The sequence below is a fragment of the Saccopteryx bilineata genome, chromosome 3, assembly GCF_036850765.1.
Source record: "Saccopteryx bilineata isolate mSacBil1 chromosome 3, mSacBil1_pri_phased_curated, whole genome shotgun sequence".
NCBI lineage: Eukaryota > Metazoa > Chordata > Mammalia > Chiroptera > Emballonuridae > Saccopteryx > Saccopteryx bilineata.
In genome coordinates, this window is record NC_089492.1 from 270,524,554 (window position 1) to 270,546,554 (window position 22,001).

The following is a 22,001-nucleotide window of genomic DNA, read 5'->3' on the forward strand; positions in this document are numbered from 1 at the left end:
GGAGAGAGAGAGAGGCATTCATTTGTTGTTCCACTTAGTTGTGCACTCATTGGTCTCTCCCCATATGTGCCCTGACCAGGGATCAAACCCTCTTACCTTGGTGTTTCGGGACAACACTCTCACTAACTGAGCAACTGGCCAAGACAGCCACGAAAGAGTTTTAAATAAGAAAGTGATGTGACCAGAGTTTCCAATTATAAATAGGACTCATGTTTTCCCACAAACCCTGGGATGGGGTATGAGACAGGCTGTGCAGAGGCCTCAGCTGGGATGAGCAGGAACCAGACACCCACATCACACACTGAGGAGGCCGAGTGGCTTGGAGGCTGGCCCCGCTGGGTCCTGTGCAGATGGCTGACCGGCAGTTGGGGTGAGGCAGTGAGTTCTTGGTCTGGGTTCAAATCCTTCCTCGCAGGGAGAGTTGAGAGAAACTGTGCATGATGGCGGCACTGAGGGCCATGATGAATCCTTTCAGTGACCCTTTGAGTTAGCAGTAGTGTCACCCATTTTACAAATGATGGGACCTGTCTGAGTAAGCGGAAAAGCTGAATTCCTAGGTGTACCGATCATGAAGGCCTTTTTAACAGCAGCATGAACCCAGCTTTGCTGCCTGTGGCCGTGAGTGCCAAGCCCTGGGGACCCAGTGGGTGCTCAGCGGTCCCCGGGCTGCTCTCCTCCCCACCTTTCTCCCAGGCAGTCAGTGGGCTCACGGTCTGGCAGAGGGTGGACTTGATCCTGGAAGCCAGGTGCTTGAGGGCAGGGGCGACAGGGTTGGACCCGGAAGGAGGGGCAGGCAGGGGCGGTCAGGGAGTGAGGGCCCCACCAAGCAAGCTGGGGGTTGGAGAAGCTGTTGGACAGAGACTGACCAGAGCCCAGGGCCAGGGAGGGGCCCATGGAGCATAGGCTGGGGGGAGGCCACAGCCCAGAAGTTTAGAACTGGTGGACCTGAGGCTGCGATTATGCCCCCCGGCCTGGACAGGCCCGCTCAGTCCCCACGCCAGGCTGAGCTGAGCTGGGTTGGGGGATCCGGAGCCTTTGGGGCTGAGCCTCAGGATTTTCCCTGAAAACAACAAACTCAAGGGCCTGTGCCCAGGGCTCAGTCATCATGTGGGGGCAGTGCTGTTTCCCGGTTCCGATTCTGGTGCTCCTGCTCCAGGACAAGGAATCCTGTGGCAGGAGGGCCAGGGCAAGACGCAGCTGGGAGGAGAAGCAGCACACGCACGCAGCCGTCTGGAGACGGGACCACAAGCACGCGGGCCAGAACGGGGCGAGGGAGGGCTCCTGGCCAAAGTGGCAAAGTTCACACAGCCAGCTCGAGCACAAGAAGTGAGCTGATGGGACCCCACGACTGAAGGTGCTGGCTCAGCAATGTCGCCAGACCTCTTGACGCCGGCCTCCACCGTGACGACCGCTCGCCCAGGCAGGCCCTTTCCTCTGGAGGGCCCACCACTCCACACTCACACCCTGCCGGCTCCGAGTTCACAGAATTCAGCTGCACTGGCCCGGCTTGGGTCCTGTGCCCGTCTGTCCGTGAACAGTCACTGTGGCCCCGGCCACACAAGGCTCTGTGGGACGGGCTGGGCCGGCTCTGCTGTCCCTGGAGCCAGGCTGGAATCAGGGACGTAAGACCCCTCAGGACAGAGAAGCCTCAGCAGGGCTTCTTTCAGGAGAGAGAGGAGTTGTTATCAGATGCCAGCCCCTGGGTGTTGGGTGGACAGGACCCAAGGGTGGGGTCAGGGGTCAGGGTCGGGCTAGAAGCCCTGTCTGGACTAGATCCTGTGGATCTCGCTCGCTGGTCCCTGTATCTGGGGTGGGGAGCTAGCTCTTACAGGGTCTTGTTGCCAGGCTCTGAGGAAGGTGGAGCAGCATTTGGGGTTTTTCAGGCCCAGGCTCCTGCTGCTAACTCATCACAATTCTCCCCACAGCTCCCCAGCTCCCCCCCCCCCCCCCAATCCGCCCTCTCCATGCCATTCCCAGTTTGATTAACAGGAGGTAATAAGCAAATCCCAGAAAGAAGGGAAGCCAGCATCTCCCCAGGGCATCCAGTTTATTGACAGACAGCACATTGCTTTGGAACAGACATTTTTTTTTTTTTTTTATATAGATAAACAGGATTAAACTAATTAGGATTTTGTTTTCTTTCTTTCCCTGGGTCTTGGATGACAATGGGAGTCTTTAACCACCCCCCCCCCAAGTGAATTGGTTACCAGGTTTCAATAAGGGGTTTGTCTTTGCAATTACAGTTCATTAATGGATTAACAAGGGAGGGAAGACGGCAAAGTCCGCTAAGGGGATTGTTCTGCATTTCTCCTCTTTTAATTACATGATTTTCTCCTGGACCAATGCTCTGTGAAAAATGGGTGGAGGGGGAGTCCCAGCATGCCATCTGTTTCAGATGCAAATGCAATTGCTACTGGAGGAGTCGGGAGGGAGCTGCTCAGGGGCTTCCTGCTACCTGGGGACAAGCCTGCCTCCTCTCAGAGCTGCTATGGGGCTGGGAGGCTGAGCCACCAGAGCTCAGTTGGCATCTGCGTATGTTGACATGGGGACAGGACAGGTCTGCTCATGGAGAGGGACATGGCAACCTTTGAGTATTTGGGGTCAGAATCAGATTTGGGTCACTCACTGCGTCACTATTTTGTGATCATCCTTCAGACGCTAAGTGATAGACATATACTATTTCTTTTTTTTTTTTTTAATAATTTTATTTTTTTAATGGGGTGGCATCAATAAATCAGGATACATATATTCAAAGATAACAAGTCCAGGTTATCTTGTCGTTCAATTATGTTGCATACCCACCACCCAAAGTCAGATTGTCCTCTGTCACCTTCTATCTTGTTTTCTTTGTGCTCCTCCCCACCCCCTATTCCTCTCCCATTCCCCCTCCCCCCCCCAACCACCACACTCTTATCAATGTCTCTTAGTTTCACTATTATGTCCCACCTACGTATGGAATAATACAGTTCCTGGTTTTTTCTGATTTACTTATTTCGCTTCGTATCATGTTATCAAGATCCCACCATTTTGCTGTAAATGTTCCGATGTCATCATTTCTTATGGCTGAGTAGTATTCCATAGTGTATATGTGCCACATCTTCTTTATCCAGTCATCTATTGATGGGTTTTTTGGTTGTTTCCATGTCCTGGCCACTGTGAACAATGCTGCAATAAACATGGGGCTGCATGTGTCTTTACGTATCAATGTTTCTGAGTTTTTGGGATATATACCCAGTAGAGGGATTGCTGGGTCATAAGATAGTTCTATTTTCAGTTTTTTGAGGAACCACCATACTTTCTTCCATAATGGTTGTACTACTTTACATTCCCACCAACAGTGTATGAGGGTTCCTTTTTCTCCACAGCCTCTCCAACATTTGCTATTACCTGTCTTGCTAATAACAGCTAATCGAACAGGTGTGAGGTGGTATCTCATTGCCATTTTGATTTGCATTTCTCTAATAGCTAAAGAAGATGAGCATCTTTTCATATATCTGTTGGCCATTTGTATTTCTTCCTGGGAGAAGTGTCTATTCATATCCTCTTCCCATTTTTTAATTGGATTGTTTGTTTGTTTGTTGTTGAGTTTTATGAGTTCTTTGTATATTTTGGATATTAGGCCCTTATCTGAGCTGTTGTTTGAAAATATCATTTCCCATTTAGTTGGCTTTCTGTTTATTTTGTTATCAGTTTCTCTTGCTGAGCAAAAACTTCTTAGTCTGATGTAGTCCCATTCATTAATATTTGCCTTCACTTCTCTTGCCATTGGAGTCAAATTCATAAAATGCTCTTTAAAACCCAGGTCCATGAGTTGAGTACCTATGGATAGACATATACTATTTCTAATTCAGACTTCTCAGTGATTTATTTAATAAATTTGTTTCACAAAAAAGGAAACCAAGGCAGCTAGTTATAAAGTGTCACACAGCTAGTAAATGGCAGGGCTGGGATTTGAACCGTGGAATCCTGACTTCAAAGTCAGGGCTCTTTCCAGAACATTGCCTTTCTGAGGTTCAGACTCATTATGTTGATGGGGAGTTCTAGTCCTTTCTCCACAGGTTGGGACTATAGCAGGATATTGGCCTTCCTGCCTTGTTCTTTACAGTATTATACGCATTGACACTAGAGTGATGGCCCTACAGTGAATCTCTGATCAGGTCACACCCCTGCTCAAGAACCTTCTCTGGCTCCCTATTGTCTCTAAGGTAAAACTCAAACTTAGTTGAACAACCTGGGTGAGAACTGTATGGTCTGGCTGTTGCCCAGCCTGTTGAATTCAAAATTTCCTACTCTTCCCATTCACCCTTTGCTGCTACCTACGTGACCTAGTTTCCCTAAACTTTGTGAAAGGATCCCTTAACACTGTACCTTGGAGTCCAGTGATCTTAGTGGGGCCAAAATCACAGGCCTGGGCTGCTATGAAGAAATATGGCCACAGGATGGCACCATTAGCCCAGGAATAAGGTGGTCGGGCCCAGCTGGGGGATGGGGTTCAGCTATTGTCACTGAACTGTGCTAGTTTCTGTCACTTGTAGCACCTAACATAATCCCTTTAAACTGTCTCCTTCACACGAAGCGGGGCAGTGACTTCCCTCCAGGGGCAGGCCACGGGCGTGGGTCTCCGCAGAGAGGGTTGCTGTCTCCCCTCACCAGCAGGACACTTTCCTGTCGCTCACTCTGCAGTGCCCTAGGAGGGGCCCTGGCTGAATGCTTCTCTAGTCTCCCAGGCCCTGTCCAGTGGCTTTGCTGGGCCAGGGAGTGGCAGCTCAGACCTGAATGTTGGGGATGGGGTGGGCAGCTAAGTAGGAGTGTCCCCAGGAAGTATCTTACGGTCCCCTTCCTCTTTTGTTTCTACGGGCAAATGTCTGAGTCCTTTGTCTCCAAATTAGAATATAATTATTTCGGAGCCAAGATAAATACAGCCTGGTGCTGGAAGAGAAGTACTGGGGACTCTGTAGTAGAGATGACAGGGTGTGTGTGTGTGTGTGGGGGGGGACCTAGAAAGGCCCTGCAGGCACTCTGGAGAGAACACAAACTCCACAATCCGAAGAGCTGGGGTGAGTCCCAGCCCTGTCCCTGGTGTGCTGTGTGACTGTGGGCACAGGACTGCCCCTCTGGGTCTCAGTTTGCTCACCTAGGAGATGGGGAGAACATCCCCTCCTCGCAGCAGCGTGGGGACCGCAGTGAGACTGTGTAAGTGCCCAGCGCAGGGCGAGTGCCGCCGGTGCTCATGGCGGGAACAGCATCATTGCGAGGTTTGTGCCAGGTGCCACCTCAGTCACAGGCCACCCCCCAGGGTTTCCAGATGGAGGCAGCAGCTCCCCCAGATGGAGAACTGACTGCCCTTTCCTCCCTCATGGAAACCTATGAACAGGTCAGCACGTGTCCCCTCCCATTGTCCCCTGATGTTCGCAGGGCCTTCAGTGGCTTCTTCTTTTTTTTTTTTTTTTTTGTATTTTTCTGAAGCTGGAAACGGGGAGAGACAGTCCGACAGACTCCCGCATGCGCCCGACCGGGATCCACCCAGCACGCCCACCAGGGGCGAAGCTCTGCCCACCAGGGGGCGATGCTCTGCCCATCCTGGGCGTCGCTCTGCTGCGACCAGAGCCACTCCAGCGCCTGGGGCAGAGGCCAAGGAGCCATCCCCAGCGCCCGGGCCATCTTTGCTCCAATGGAGCCTCACTGCGGGAGGGGAAGAGAGAGACAGAGAGGAAGGAGAGGGGGAGGGGTGGAGAAGCAGATGGGTGCTTCTCCTGTGTGCCCTGGCCGAGAATTGAACCCGGGACTTCTGCACGCCAGGCCGACGCTCTACCACTGAGCCAAACGGCCAGGGCCAGTGGCTTCTTATAAAGCACAAACAGCTTCCCTACTCGGTGACCATGAGGAGAAGTCTGGGGGCTGCAGGGAGTGGTGCCCAGGGCCCAGACATGGCTGCACACTCAGGCCCGGTGTGATCTTGGCAAGTTTTCACCTCTCTGAGTCTCCTTTCATTGACAGCACCTCAGGCTGTGCCAGGCACACAGTAGGTACTTTATCCATGTGAGCTGACCTTGAAATCCGAGCACCCTTATAGCTACAGCCCCTCCTGCCGTCTTTCCTGAGGTGGCCGCCCCGACGGGGTGTGACTGCTCAATTCTGCCTCAGAATGAGCTCCGCTTCCCACGGTCTTGATACACTCAGGTAAGTTTACAGTTGTTTGTATGGAAAATAATACCATGGTTAATAAGTAATAATACAAGACTAAACTCTGTTCCACATACTCACAACCGTAAAACCACTTTTGCCACACCTGTATATGGATTGAATGAATCTGTGAAAGAATAAAAACATTGAGGCCACACAGAACATATCTGCTCTGTCTGTGTCCCGTAGCTGTTCAGTGGTAGTATGAATACATAACTCATGAATAGTGATTTATAGTATCTACAGTATACATAGTATGTTACTTACATGTAATACTTATAATATATAAATAAAAAATAATATAACCATATAAATAATAAGTATAAAATATAAATATATTGTTATATTATATATTTATAGTATATTATAAACTGTAAGTAGTAATTTATAAATATATATCTATGAATAGCTAATATATATCAGTACTTACTAGGAGTATAATATTGTCCCAATAGTGCTAACTAACCTCATTCATTCTTCACACTCACTTTGGGAGAAAAGACTATCCCCATTTTAGAGGTCTGGCAAAGTGAGGCTCAGCAGAAATAACTTGAAGAGGCAAGTGGAGGCTCTAGGACTTGCACCCAGGCCTATCAGCCCCAATAACCCCTGAGCTTTCCTTCCTTTGGGAAGAAACCCCTTTGTTGCCTTGTTGCCCTTTGGGGTTCACAGGTTAGGGTCCTGGCCCTGCCTCTAGACCCCTCCAGCTTGGCCACATCCCTCTACATAGTGCGGACCGGTGCAGACCCCTTGCCTGGTGCCTTCAGCCTCCATTCCCGTCTGGAGGCCTCCCTTTCTGCCTCCCGCCCATGGTTGGCATGGCTGCTGCTTGGGCATGTGGCCACAGCTGAGGAAACTATTTTTCCCTCTTCTTGGTATCAGATTTTCCCTCGCAGTCTCCTGCCTTCATTCCTGGCAGGAACCCTGGGGCCGGAGGATAGCAGGCGCCTCCCAGCCTCTCTCCTGCGGGTGGTGCGGAGCCAGGAGCTCTGTCCCAAGCCTGGGGTTTCGCTCAGGAGCCAGGACTGGTGGGAGTGCACGTGGTGGGCCCTCCAATGTGACCCCATGCTCAGGGGCCATGGGGGCCATCGCAGCCCTCTGATCCTTTCCCCACGGGGCCTTTGCTCACAGGGTCTGGGGCAAGCCCAGCCCCCTCCAGCTGTGACAGTGTTTCCTTTACTGAAGCCCAGCCTGGGGGCAGCAGATGAGGTAAGGTCTCCCCAGGAGAAAGAGAAACCCCACTGTCCTGGGCTGGGCTGGGAGGGGCCAGGCCATGTCCACTAGCCAGATGCCACCTCCTCGCCCTCCTCCCAGCCTCCCCAGCAGCAGGCCTGAGCCTCTTGGGAGTGGGATGTGCTCACTGGGGGGTCAGAGAGGTGACTACGGGCGGTGTGCAAACAAATGTTAATATTTTCTGTTTTACTAGCCGTGTATGTATATTAATGGGTATCAGAAAACCCCACAGCGGTTAGTGCGTTGAACCCTCGCTATCATGGGTATTCTTGCTCCGGGTGAGGCGAATTGAAAAAGGAAGCCCATTTCAAGTCTCTTTAAAGGGAGGCGTTGAGTCTGCCTTGTGCAGGAGGAGGGTGGCGAAGGCAAGAAGCAGGGAAGGACCAGAGGAACAGCTCGAGCTGGGGGGACACCAATGAGGCCCGTGAGCCCCACGTGAGGTCCCCCCGGGGTCCAGCCTGGCTCTGCCTGTGGCTGAGGGACCTGGGCAGGTCACTGCACCTCCGTAAGTCTTCACTTCCTCCTCAGATGAGGAACCTGAAGGTGAGAGAGGCCAAAGGCCACACGTGGGGGAAGTGAGGGCGCCATGGGTGAGCCTCAGTTTCCCCACTCAGTCCAGGGCCCTCCTGGAACTCAGGGCTATGTCCCCGAGTGCAGAGCTCGGTGCCTGACGGTCCCTTTCATTGTTAGTTATTTCCTGTCTGTGTTGATTGGGGTACAAGACAAATCACAGACTTTAGGGCCAGACAGGCCTGGGTGGGGATTCTGACCCATTACTGATGGGTGACTTGGGCATGCATATTACCCGGGACACTCAGTTTTCTCATCTGAAAGATGGAGACATTAACAGGGGTTCCCAGGACTGTTAGAATTGCAGAGACAACAGGTTGGAAGCACTATTGCAGGGGCAGGTGAGGAAGGGGCTCCAAGCACAACCTCCCTGCCCCGCTTCTCTCCCAGGCCAGCCCCGCCCTCAGGCCCTCAGGCCTTAGTTTCTCTCCCCTGGTCCTGCCCTGGAGCTGCCTGTGTGACCTCATCTGTCTGGGCGGTTACTATAGCAGCCACCTCAGCTCCTGGGCCCAAGTGGAAATCAGGCCAGCGGGGTAATGGGGCGCACAGCTCAGATCTGTGCCCTGATGGCTCTGACTTCACAAGGCATCTTCCCACACAGAGGCAGCCAGCCACTGTCTGGTTCTTGAGCCAAAGGCCCATCTTGCCTGGGCCCGGGGTGGGTGTGGACTTCCCTCTGTTCACATCCAGCCAGGGGATCCTGGCAGCAGCTGCGAGATGGTCCAGCCAGCTGGGCCTGAGGCCACAGGAAACAGATTTGTGAGTACCCTGGGCCTCCTGGCCCTAGCGACGCCCCTCCTCTCACACACAGGCCTCCGCTCCAGGCTGCTGAGGGTTGAACCCCTTTCGTCCCCATTCCTCTCCTCCAGGGCTAAGTTGGCCAGGCTCTGCGCTCTAGGTTGCCTTTCTGCTGCAAGCACTGGGGACCCCAGCCTTCCTGCTGAGGTCCGGATGGGTGGGGAGGGGCTTCCTTGGGCCATCCTGGAGGAACCTGCTGACCTGGCCTCCTCCAGAGTTCTAGCCCCTCCCTGCCTGGTCTCCATTTCTGCCCTCCCAGGATCCAATTCCTTTCCAGAGAAAGCACACTGAACCCTAAGGACAGCCGCTGCTCAGAGTCCACTGAGAGCCACTGAATTACAAACTGGGTATTGGAGATGACCTCCGTGATGAGCAGGGCAATGGGTTGGGAAAAACAAACAGGACTGAAATAAAAGTGGGTTCTTGGTTTACTGTCCCCAAGCTGCTTAAATCAAAGGGAGACACACCAGAAAATTTCACTATTGTTTCTACAATTGCCGTGATTAACACTAAAAGAAAAAATTCCCCAAGTGTCCAGCTGGGACCACATCTCCCCAGGGCTTTTTCTATGTTTTTTGTTACCTAGGGCTTCAAGACCCATTTAACCCACTCAAGACATTGGTGTGGTACAGGAGTTGTGATGACCTTCCCACTGATGACAGCCACCTTCACCAAGAAGGTCCCAATGTGAAGGCAGCAGGGGCGCAGTCCACATTGCCCTGCCCTAGGGTCTGGGGGCTGGGAGGTGCAGGAAGAGAGAAGAAGGGGGTAGGGGGTAGGGGGTAGGAGTGGGGTGGGGGTTGGGGAAGATGATGGTGGTGTCCCAGCCTTGTTTCTCCAAGCTGGGGGATAGTCCCCAGGGGAATTGTGTTTGGGAGAATACAAAAGAGAAAACAGAATGTAGACCATTGCCAAGGACAAGAAAAAGTCCATCTCTGTTGGCAGATTAACCAGGTGCCAGTGAAGGTGGCGCGGTAGAGGTTTCTGGAATGTTTTGGTCAACACTCCTGGCTCTGGATTCTTCTTTTTTTTTTTTTTCTTAAGTTGGAAACGGGGAGGCTGTCAGACAGACTCCCGTATGCGCCTGACTGGGATCTACCCGGCACACCCACCAGAGGGTGATGCTCTGCCCATCCGGGGCGTTGCTCTGTTGCAACCGGAGCCATACTAGTGCCTGAGGCAGAGGCCATAGAGCCATTCTCAGCGCCCGGGCCAACTCTGCTCCAATGGAGCCTTGGCTGTGGGAGGGGAAGAGAGAGACAGAGAGGAAGGAGAGAAGGAGGGGTGGAGAAGCAGATGGGCGCCTCTCCTGTGTGCCCTGGCTGGGAATCAAACCCAGGACTCCTGCACACCAGGCCGACGCTCTACCACTGAGCCAGCCGGCCAGGGCCTGGCTCTGGATTCTTAAAGGAAGAGGCTATGGTAAGCCAGGTGAGGATGAGAGAGAATGGGATGGGAGCTCCCAGGAACTCCACTCTTTAATGCGCAGAGGTCCCTGGGGATAAACGGCTGACTTACTTCCTTCTGAAGATGCTGAAAGGTAGGAAGCCCAGGGTCTCCCAACCTTCACTTCCATCACACAGCTGGAGCATTTTTGAATGAACCAGCACCATTCACAGCATCTGAGAGGCTCAGAGTCTTGCAATTAGAGCATCTTTTAGAGACTTCAAGAGTGTTTTATAGAATCTTTGAATTTCAGGATCTGAGTATCTTGTCTTTATACAGAATCTCAGCATTATGGGATCACAGGTACATGGATGGACTCACAGGGCCACAGAATCTTCAGATGTAGGAATATCTACAAAAGAGTTGAAACAATATAGACTTATTCATAGAAACTTAGAGTAAAAATAAAAATCTTGATATCTGAATACTAGCACAAGAAATGACTTGAGTCCAACTTCTTCCTGTAATACAGGAAGCCCTCTCTTTGCTATCCTGCAATAACTTGAACACTTCTGGGGACAGTGAGCTCATCACCTGACAGGGCAACCTATCATTACTGTTGAGTAGATTTGGCAGCTGATGCTGAGCCTAAAACTGTCTCTGTGTGACCCCCCCCTTCTCTTCCTGGCCCCACTCCCTGTCTTTCCCTTTCCACCTTGAAGAGCTGAATGGGTAGAAAAATATCATAGAGACTAAGACAGAAACTAAACTATCTCCTGGATAAAAACAATGACATGAGGGCAATGGGGCTGCAGAAGGCATAAGCCATGACAACCCCTGGCATCGTCACTCACCCCTTCCTTGGGAGCCCTGCCCGAGGCAGAGTCAGCCATCTGTCTGCAGCCTGCCTGGGCTTCACGCTACCTCTCCAGCTCTGCATGGGCGGAAAGTCGGGCAACCACTGGAAACAATCACGGAAAAGGCAAGCTCTGCTTTCAGCAAAATCCCAGCTAACAACGAAAATGATTTCATGGTGAAACCAAGCACCATTCAGACTGTGGGAGCTGGATTTTATTAAGCTGTTTTTATTTTTTTTTATTTTTTAATTTTTTTGTATTTTTCTGAAGCCGGAAACGGGGAGAGACAGTCAGACAGACTCCCGCATGCGCCCAACCGGGATCCACCCGGCACGCCCACCAGGGGCGACGCTCTGCCCACCAGGGGGCGACGCTCTGCCCCTCCGGGGCGTCGCTCTGTTGCGACCAGAGCCACTCTAGCGCCTGGGGCAGAGGCCAAGGAGCCATCCCCAGCGCCCGGGCCATCTTTGCTCCAATGGAGCCTCGGCTGCGGGAGGGGAAGAGAGAGACAGAGAGGAAGGAGGGGGGGGGGTGGAGAAGCAAATGGGTGCTTCTCCTGTGTGCCCTGGCCGGGAATCGAACCCGGGTCCCCCACACTCCAGGCCGACGCTCTACCGCTGAGCCAACCGGCCAGGGCCTAAGCTGTTTTCAATGTCAAGTAGAAGTGGGGTGGGTGCAATGGGAAGGCCCAGTTCTTCTAATGAGCCTCGGCCACGGTACTAGCCCAAGGCAGACTGGAAGTGTAGGTCCTGTGGCCGGATTACCTAGTTGGAGTCCAGCTCTGCCCCACAATAGTTGTGTGACCTTGGGCAAGTTGCTAACTTCTCTGTGCCTCAGTTTTCTCTCCTATGAGGAAAGGATAATGGAAATACATCCCGTGTGATCGCTAGCCTTGCTCGCTCAGGCAGGCTTGCTTCCTTCCATCCAATAATTCATACTGTCATTTGCTTGGTGCATTCATTCATTCTTGCTCTCACTTATTTCCTGCATTCATTCATCTATTTAGGCATCAGTTCACTTGTTCCTCCACTATTTACTACGTTAATTCATTCATTCATGCAGACTGGCATGCTGAACCCTGCTGCTGGCCAGCGTTTCTCCAGCTTGTGGCTTGTGGGTCTGGTAGAAATGCAGTGACCACTTCCATGTAACTTAAGGTTGGGAATTATAAGGATCTAGGGTGTGACTTCATTTAGGTCTCATGGCCTTTGGAGGTCCAAATTGCCACCTGGGTCTTCTCTTGTGCCCTGCTCAATTGGGAACCACCCATTAGTGGGTGGACCCTGGAGGGTTGGTACAAGCAGCCATCTGGAGGGGAGCCTGTTGCCCCTGTGTGGTTTCCGTTAGGTCTGGGCCAGACCACCTGCCCTCCCTTTGTTCCAGGGAGCCCTTTCTCTCTGCCTGAGCATCCATGAGTGCTGGGCTGGGAGAAAATTCTGCCTCTGATGTATTTGCAGAAAACAGCCGCTGTCATCCATCTTGTTACTTACAGCCCTAGTTTTATGGAGGTGTATTATGGCGTAGGAACACAAAATAGCAGACTCTTTATTCCAGAAAATTAAACAGTCTTTTTTCCTTGAGTGTCTCACTTTTGACTAGGAGAGGCCACTGCTGGGAGTCAGGCCTAGTTCAGGATAAGGCTCTGCTGACTCAGGAGGGAACGAGATGGATCTTGTCCAAAATAAATTCTGTGTGTTACAGTGGTCTAAGGGCATCCTGCAGCTAAGCGCCCACTGGTCGGTTGCACAAATTAATTGATTTTATTGTCTATAGTTGAGGCCTCTGGAGCCATGGCATGCAAATATATGCAAATGTAAGCAGAGGGGGTTGAACCCAAAGCCTGGTGAGCATCCACCTGGACTGGGCTGGTTCTTCTGCTCCCGTTTCCTGTTGAAATCCTCTTGTGTTCCCAGGGAGTAGGAGAGGGGGAGAGGAGCAGGCCCCAGCCAGACCTGGGTTCAAATCCCAGCCACACCTCTTACTGCTGTGTGTGATCTTGGGGAGCCCCTTCACCTCTCAGTGCCACGTGTCCCCTACCCCGCAGCAGGGATGGTGACACTGTCTGGGCTGGGCGGGGCACGGGAAGCAGGTGCTCAATAAACAGACCTCCCATGCTTGCTGTAAGGAGCAGTCCCACTAGGAGCCCCTAAATCACGCATGTCTGAGGCGGCGGGGACCGCAGTGCGTCACTCTGGGCTTTGCAGCCCTGCAGAGCATGTGCTCCTTGGGAGGGGGACTGCCATGTTCCCTAATCAATGGCAGCTGCTCCTTAATAGAGTCCCTGCCTCCTCTTCCTGTCTGATATGAGGTGTGTTATGTGTGACCTTTGCTGAATGTAGCCATTCCCCTGAGGAAGAGGGGAAATTACAAAAAAGATTGGAATTTAAACATCCTGGAAGATTTAGTGTATGTAATGGACGGAACAAATCCCACAAAAACCACACGAGCTATGTCAGGAGAAGTGGGGCTGAGGTGGGCCCGAGGCTGGGCTGGGGCCTTGTAGGGAGGTGGGCTGGGGGTTTGGAGGCCGCTGGACAAAGGAGTCATTCAAAATCTTCTTAGAATCTCAGCTCTGAATTGGATGCAGTTTATGGAGTGTGCCCGCCTTTGCAGGGGAGGGCCTGGCATTGACTGAGCACCTACTCTGTGTAGGGCCGCGTTCATGCTGAACCCCGTCAACCCTCACTGCTGCTCCTCCTTTTCTGGAGGGGAGCCTGGGGCTCTGAGAGGTGCACTGACTTGTCCCAGGTCACCCAGCTTGCCAGTGGCAGGAGGAGAGGTGAGCCGGGCCTGGTGGAGCAAGTCGCTGCTCCTTCCCTGGGCCTGTGCAGGAGGGACATGGGATTTGTACGCTGAGGGAGCTGGGACTGCGGACATTGGTGGTGGGACTTGTCACTGATCCAAATAGGGCTGAGACCACATTCAATTCAGCCAACATGGAGCATTTTTCTGTGAAGCACGGGCTGGCACTAGAAGGAGGGTCCGAGAAAGGCAGTCTCTGGACCCCTGGGAACGTGTACCCCATTGGGGGCCAAACTCCAAATGGGCAGCTGGGGAAAGACACACAGGCACTTTGGGGAAGCCCGAGGCCTCTCTTCGGAGATGGGCCATGGAGACTCAGAGGACCGAAGGAGGCAGACAGAAGGGGAGGGGCAACCAGGTGGAGGGAATGGTGGGGCAGAGTCTGGGGGAGGCGGGTTTGAACTGATGAGCAGATGCCAATCAAACCTTCAGTGACACTGCTTGGCTCTGCTTTTTAGGTTCTGGGGATACAGGGAAGATGCAGGCGTGCTTCCTGCTTGAGTTGCTCACCATGGAATTGAGGAGACAGCCTGGGATGCAGATAATAAGTGAAGAGGTAGAGGCTCCATTGCTTCTTGGCTGTGTGTCTTCAGGCAAGCTGTATCAACTCTCTGAACCTGGTTTCTCCACCTCTGCAGTAGAGATAATAGCAGTCCCTGGCTCACAGGGTGGTCGTGAGGATTAAGTAGGATATAGCAGTGGTCCCCAACCTCTTTTGGGCCATGGACCGGTTTAATGTCAGGAAATATTTTCACGGACCTGCCTTTAGGGTGGGACGGATAAATGTATCATGTGACCAAGACAAGCGTCAAGAGTGAGTCTTAGACGGATGTAACAGAGGGAATCTGGTCATTTTTTAAAAATAAAACATTGTTCAGACTTAAATATAAATAAAACAGAAATAATGTAAGTTATTTATTCTTTCTCTGCAGACCCGTACCAAATGGCCCACGGACCAGTACCGGTCTGCGGCCCGGGGGTTGGGGACCACTGGGATAATGCATGTAATGGGCGAGGACGGAGCCTGGCACGTGTTACATGCTCGGAGCCTGTTTTCTATTAGTTGCTTTGGGCAGAGTGGAAGGAATGATTAGTTCTGCCTGGAAAAGGCTTCACGGAGGATGAAGTCTGGGCTTTAAAGGCTGCAGCGGTATTCCTCAGGGGGCAGAGGGAAGGGAGGGAGGGGAAGCAGCAGGAGCAAGGGCCGGGCAGGGTGAGGGTGGGCTAGGGTGTTGGGTACACAGCGAAGACCTGCTCTGCCTGGAGTTTCCTGGAAGGGAGAGGGGAGAGGGGTGGTAGATAAACCTGTCAAGTAGGGAGGCATGATGGCTTGATGCAGCCAACAGTGGGAGCCATAGTAGTTTCTAGAGTAGTAATACCTGTGATGTGGAGGTCGGCTGTTCTGCCTGGTGACTGCCCGCGTCACAAAGAGAAAGGGGAGGACAGGAGCCTGAGCCTGCGCTTCAAGACTCACGGTGGAGCACCAGGAACCCTGGCTGCACAGGGCTCTGGGGAGGGTGGGAGGTCAGGGCCCAGCACACAGTAGGGCTCATCGAGTGTGAGCCCTCTCTCTTTGTCCAAGACCCTCACTTCACAGATGGGGAAACTGAGGCACAGGGCAGGTGACATCCTCCAAAACACAGAGCATACCTTGCTCCGGGACCCCAGGGTCTGCCTTTGCCTTGGAAAGGGGGAAAGAGAGAGTAGGGGGAGGAGAGCTATGGATCTGGAGAATTTTGGGGTGCTTTTTTGTCGATGCGACTATTGAGTTAAAGGCATTTCCTCTGCAGGGAGGAAGTGAAAGCAGCTCAGGGGAGAAAGGTTGAAGCAGTCACCCTGAAATTCTCTGTCCTGTTAGTCCAGCCAGGGAACGGGGGAGGGGCTCAGCTACCCTCCACCAGCCCCTGCCGGGGTCTCTGAGAGGCAGCGGGGGCTGCTCTGCACGGCGAGTCCAGCCCTGGCCGGAGTGCCCGGCACGGAGCAGGCCGGCCCGGAAAGCCCATGCTCAGCTGGCCCCGTGTCCCTGCACTGTCCTCAGCTCCTTTAGTCCTCAAACCTCCCTGGGAGGAGGTGCACTGCGGCCACGTCCCCGCTCAGTGCCGAGACAGCGGAGAGGGTCAGAGGCTGGCCCAGGGTCAGAGGCTGGCCCCGGGTCAGAGGCTGGCCCAGGGTCTCCCCGCTGGGCAGCGCCGGGCTCTGGGCTTGGCTCCCTGGGCAAGGCTCTTAGTCTGTAGCTCACTGATTTAATTTAATTTTAAAATGAATATGACTATTTTTTTTTCTGAGTAGTTAATAGAGGCCTTCAAATATTCCCCTCCGCCCGTTGTAGAAAGTAAACCTCTTGTCTCCTCTCACCTCCTCCCCCTTCAAGAGCTGGCAGTTTAATTTTCTGACTCTGGAGTCCTTTTGCCAGAACGTGATCATCCTGTACACACTGTTTCTCCGCTTTTTTTCCCCTTCTCTAATTTGTTTTGGAAATACCTCTCTGACAGCATTGGAGATTTACCTCACTTAAAAAAAAAAGCCACACCTATTTAATTCTATTGTATGGATGACCCACAATTTATTAGCTAGCCACCCTTCCCCCACCCTATAATGGACATCTGGGGTTTTCAGTTTCTCCCTGCACAAACTGTGCTTCTAGAAGCCCCTATATGTACATTTCCTGGAATTTTTGTTTCTATTTCTGTAGGATAAATTCCTGGATGTGGGCTTGCTGGGTCAAAGGGTATAAGCATTTAAATTTTGATCAGCATTGCTCAACTGCCTTCTAAAATACTGTCTCCATTTATACTCCCTCAGGCTCTGTCTGAGGGGGCCTGAACATTGCTTTTTTTTTTTTTTTTTTATAATGGAGATAAGAATAATCAAATAAACTTTGATATTATTTAAAATTTTTAAATGATTGTCCCGAGGCCTCCCCACTGCCATTCTCTTGAGCTCTGCCTCCTGAGTGCGGGCGTGCCCCCAGCCACCAGGTCTCAGGATACTGAGCGGTACTCTCAACAATTTACCTTAAGACACCTGCTTATAAAGACACCCTCCCTGAAGGGAGTGGGGGCTCATTTTAATGTATATTTCTCACATGGGAAAAAAATGATGGGATTGATTATTTTCTTTTTGGTTTTCATGTGCACACGTAGTCTGATTCCCTAGGTCTCAACCGGTCAACTCTTCAACTTCAACAGTGCCACCCAGCGTCCTCATCTCACCCTGCGAAGGGGGAGGGCACTAGGAAGGCGGCTTGGCGGCAGCTTTGAGAAGCCCCGCACGTTCACCGCTCATGTCTAATTACACTGGTAACTGTTTACTGCTTCTTTAATTGTCTCGGCAAACAGCCCCATTACTGGGAGCACGGGCTTGGGCTGTGAGGCATGAATATTCGTGATGGCCCCAGCATAGCCGTACACCCTGGGCTGCTCACCCAGCTGGGACTCTGGATGGAGCTGAAGAAGCCAAGGGCACAGCGTCTGCTTTCTCTGCTGTCTTGGGACTGGGAGCTCTCAGGCTTGGCTCTCCCTCCCTATAGTCCCCAATGGGCAGTGCTGCCCAGTGATTAGGGAATAGACTCTGAAACCTAATGGACCTGGGTTCAGGTCTCAGCTCTGCCACCTACTCAGGAAGAGTGTGAGCTCAGGCAAGTTTCTCCTGTTCTGAAAGCCTCAGTTTCCTCATCTGTAAAATGGGGATTGCTGTCTGCCCAGCTGCTCTTCCTCTTCCTGGCATCTGCCTCCCACCGTCCCTTTCCACAAGAGAATTCTGGGAGTTCCCATGGTCTCACTTCATCATGTCATGATCCCTGGACACAACTTATTAGTGGACAAGGATGGTACCTGCTCAGAGCTGGGCCAATCTGGATCCCATGACTTTGGCCACAGTGGTGGACAACGGACCCATCACTTAAATTGCAGTGAGAAACTCAATCCCTCTCTGGTGGCCAAAATTGTACTTCTAACTACTGTTGGGCCTTGAGTTTTCAGCCTGTGGAAGGAGTCGATGGGTGGTGAGAGGCAGAGCCCTGGGGTCTCGGAGCCCTGGGCCCAACCTCCTGTGCACCTCATTGTCCTGTCCTCCCACGAGTGCCCCTGTGGTCTCGGCCTGGGCAAGCTGGGGTTCTGTAGTTTTCTCCAAACCAATCTTGAAAATCCAGGACTGATAGCAGTTGTTTCTCCATAGGATGTGTGAGTGTGAGGAGAGGAGGTAATACCGTTGGGGCCACGGTACCTTATTCTGGCCTTGGGGAAGGTGGGTGAGGTATGGGGGAGCATAGTTTCTGTTATCCTACAGTCCAGTTCTTAGTACATGATCCCATTAGTCTGGATCTCTCTCTCTCTCTTTTTTTTTTTTGTATTTTTCCGAAGCTGGAAACGGGGAGAGACAGTCAGACAGACTCCCGCATGTGCCCGACCGGGATACACCCGGCACGCCTACCAGGGGGCGACGCTCTGCCCACCAGGGGGCGATGCTCTGCCCCTCTGGGTGTTGCTCTGTCGCGACCAGAGGCACTCTAGCGCCTGGTGCAGAGGCCAAGGAGCCATCCCCAGCGCCCGGGCCATCTTTGCTCCAACGGAGCCTCGCTGCGGGAGGGGAAGAGAGAGACAGAGAGGAAGGAGAGGGGGAGGGGTGGAGAAGCAGATGGGCGCTTCTCCTGTGTGCCCTGGCCGGGAATCGAACCCGGGACCCCTTGCACGCCAGGCCGATGCTCTACCACTGAGCCAACCGGCCAAGGCCAAGTCTGGATCTCTTTTAAGCCCAGAGCAGACAACATCCTCAGTCAAGACTTTCACCTCCTTCAGTATGGATGTTAAATCTTTATTAATAGAGCCCAGAAGAAAGTAAGGCCCAGAGGGAATGGCCTCTGTTTCTGGGGTGTAGGAGGCTCTAACTCCAAGCTCTTGATACAACAATACTACCTGGTCAAGGAGCCTGGGGAAGCAGGAGCCAAGATAAGGGAAAGGATTTGGGTTGAGCAGATCTGGGTTTGCTTTTGACTTGTCATATTTACTCAGTCCTGCTTGGACTCTATTCCCACTTCCCAAATAAGGATGATAGCAACCCCTACCTTCCCATGTTGTGCAGGTCTGATGAGGAAAGGAGGGGAAGCTGCCTTAACTGGAATTTGGGTACATGGGAGAGCTGTTGCTGGCATTATGAGGATAGTGGCTGGAGGCCCAGTTTCTTCACATGAAGTGCCCCAGGGCAGAGGACCTCTGCAACCATTAGGTCACTCCATCCTTCACGCATTCATTTGTCCACAAACACGTTTTGAGCAGCTATTAGGCAGTCATGGTGCCAGCTCTGGGCAAACCTGGTCCGCTCTCCTGAAGCTCAGAGCTGGGCAGGAAAAGAATTCCCACAGAGGACCAGCCTGCGGCTTGCTGAGGCTGCAGTGGGCAGCACTGGGAGGGTCTGCAGGAGGATGGGGCTGGGCTGGGGAGAGGTGGAGAGACAGGTTGGATGGATGAGCAGGAGGATCAGGAAAGACATCCTCTGTTTCTACCGAGGCCCTAGATGATGGTGGTGAGTATATGCCCAGTGCACGGAGAGCTGCAAATCTTCAGCCCGCACTGCCCACACCACACAGCTCTCTAGATGCCACAGGGAAGGGGAGCTAGAAATAAGCTCTGTGCCCCACCACCACCTGGAGGAGGCGCAGCCTTAAGGCCCCCAGCTTTGCAAAGTGATGAGTCTTTAAGGCTAAGTTCTGGGTAACCTCAGAACAGGGGTGCTCTCTGCAGCGGTGATTGACAGGTGCTTGTTTCTGAGGGAAGAGTCCCGCCTGAGGGTGGCGCTCTGGGAGCAGGGTGGCTTCTCTCCCTGCAGGCTTGCCTGGAATTTTCCTTGGCAGGCTGCTCACCTGGGTTGGGGTTTTCCCGTTGCCCTAGTTCTCTGGGCCTGTCCTGGTGGGTCCTGTTGTTGCCCAGACTCTGCATAGAAACCAGGTCTGGGGAGAGAGAGCTTCGTCCAGCCCAGTACGAGTCCAGAAGAGGCCTTTCATTCGTGAACCGCTGGGTTTAGGTGGATTTAACAACTGAGTTTCCATTGATTTCCAGGGGGAAGGAGGATAGAGGTTTAAGCTCCTAAAACAGCTTGCAGCCTTGCCACTGATCTGCACCAGGCCGTGGGCAGGAAGTTATTGGAGTGACCTGGGACCCTGAAAGAGGAAGATAATGAGGCTAAGAAAAATCCATCTGTGTGGGGGTTTGCCCCGGGCCCTTGAAGATGTTGCTTTTTCTGATGCACATGCACAGGTCTGCAGATGCCTCGGGGAGGGGAGGGAGGGGAAGGGGTGGGAAGAAGGTGAGCTCCTAGTCCCCTCCGGCTCTGGGCTCTCCAAGGAGACTCTAGCTTTGCAAAGGATTGAAGTCTGCAAAGTTCCTGGCAGACAAAGTTCAGAATTTGGGCGATATCCGGATACCTGGGACTGGCTGTCCTGGCTGCCTTCCCTAGAGGCCACAGCTGGGCCCCTATCCCTGCAGTCCCCTCCCCTCACTGGGCCTTCAGGTCCTATTGCAGGCTCAGAACAAGAAGGGAGGAGGAAACCCCCTTCACTGTGTGTTTGGGAACAGGGCACCTTGGGTGTGAATTCTGTGGGATTCTTCTACTTGCCGGCTGTGGGTTCCCCGCAGGCCTTGCTCAGTCATTAGTGATAATTGTCGTGACCTCAGAAGGCCCAGTCGGTTGGTATCTAACTGCTGGAGGATCTGACGGTGGGGAGGCTGATGGGCTTGATGACATTGGACTTAATAGTGATAATGAGAATGCCGATTGTAGGTACTTAACCTCTCTAGGCCTCATTTTCCCATCTCTATAATAATGGGGATATAACAACTAACACCAAGCTTATACCTCCATCCTCCTTTCCCCCGGAAATCAATGGAAACTCAGTGGATGCAGAGTGCTTATCATGGCACCAGCACACAGCAAGGGCTCCATAACTGTTAGATACCGTTTGCTGTTTGTGGAGGGCTTTAAATAGACGTTCCCCATGAGATGTTGGTGTTTTACCTATTGTTGTTGCAAGTGCCTAGAACACAGCCTGGCACAAAGTAGATGCTCAGTAAATATTTACTGAATGAATACATGAATGGATTTATTTCATGTGTTTATTTAAGGCTTGACATAGCAGGGTCTCAGCCAGACTGCCGGCCCTTCCGGCTTAGGGCTGTGCCTGGTTCAAGACTGTGTCCCTGGAGCCGCTGGGAGCTTCGTTCCTGCTCTGGGCAGCTGAAGAAGCCTCACCACTGATGCCAGGGGTTAAACACAGTGTCTGAGCCTCCTCCTGCTGTGAGCTGTCACAGAGCCACTGGTCTCTCTCTCTCTCTCTCTCTCTCTCTCTCACACACACACACACACACACACACACACGTACACAGCAGTAGGTCCATCCCTAGCTTCTCTTCTCATGGTTTTCCAAATTCTAGGGTGGGCAGAATCAGTGGCCAGGACCGTGGAAGGGTCCGGAAGACCCTTTCCTCTAAGATCTCTCTGTGAAAATGGAGGATGCTGTCCTGGGGACCGGGTACCTGCCCCTTTCCCCTCCTCAGTTGACCATGCTACTGCAGTGAAAGGGGATGTCTAGACTCTTCTGAGAGGGGTTTTGACGGGGGAGGGGCAGAGAGCTCTCAGGCTGGGTTCCCACGGCAAAGGGGAGGTGCTGGAAGGGAGAGGAGGAGCTGCTACGATCAACTCTGCCCACTCGTCACTACCCTCAGCACAGCCACCCTGATTCGTTCGGGACCCTTTGGCCTAGATTCGTTAGCCAGCTCCGCTCGGAGTCACATCCCTAGCAGGGACTGTCTGGGGTCTTTTTGACCCTGAGCTGGGGCCACTGTGACCTTTTCTTGCTCTGCCCTCTCCCATATGAGCTCAGGAGGCGTCTGGTTCAGGTTTCTCAACCAGGGACGGTTTTGCTCCCCAGGGGACATTTGGCAAAGTCTGGAGACATTTTTGATGGTTAAAACTAGAATGATAATGGTGGGTGCCCAGCTAGTGGACAGAGGCCAGGGACGTGCTGAGCATCTACAACACCCAGGACAGTCCCCACAACAAGGACGTACCAGCCCCAAATGAGGAGACTCCGGGAGGGGAAGTGACAGCCCAAAGTTACGCAACACGTCAGTGGCGGGTCTAGGACGACAGCTTGGACCCCCGACGGGCTGATCTGTCTGG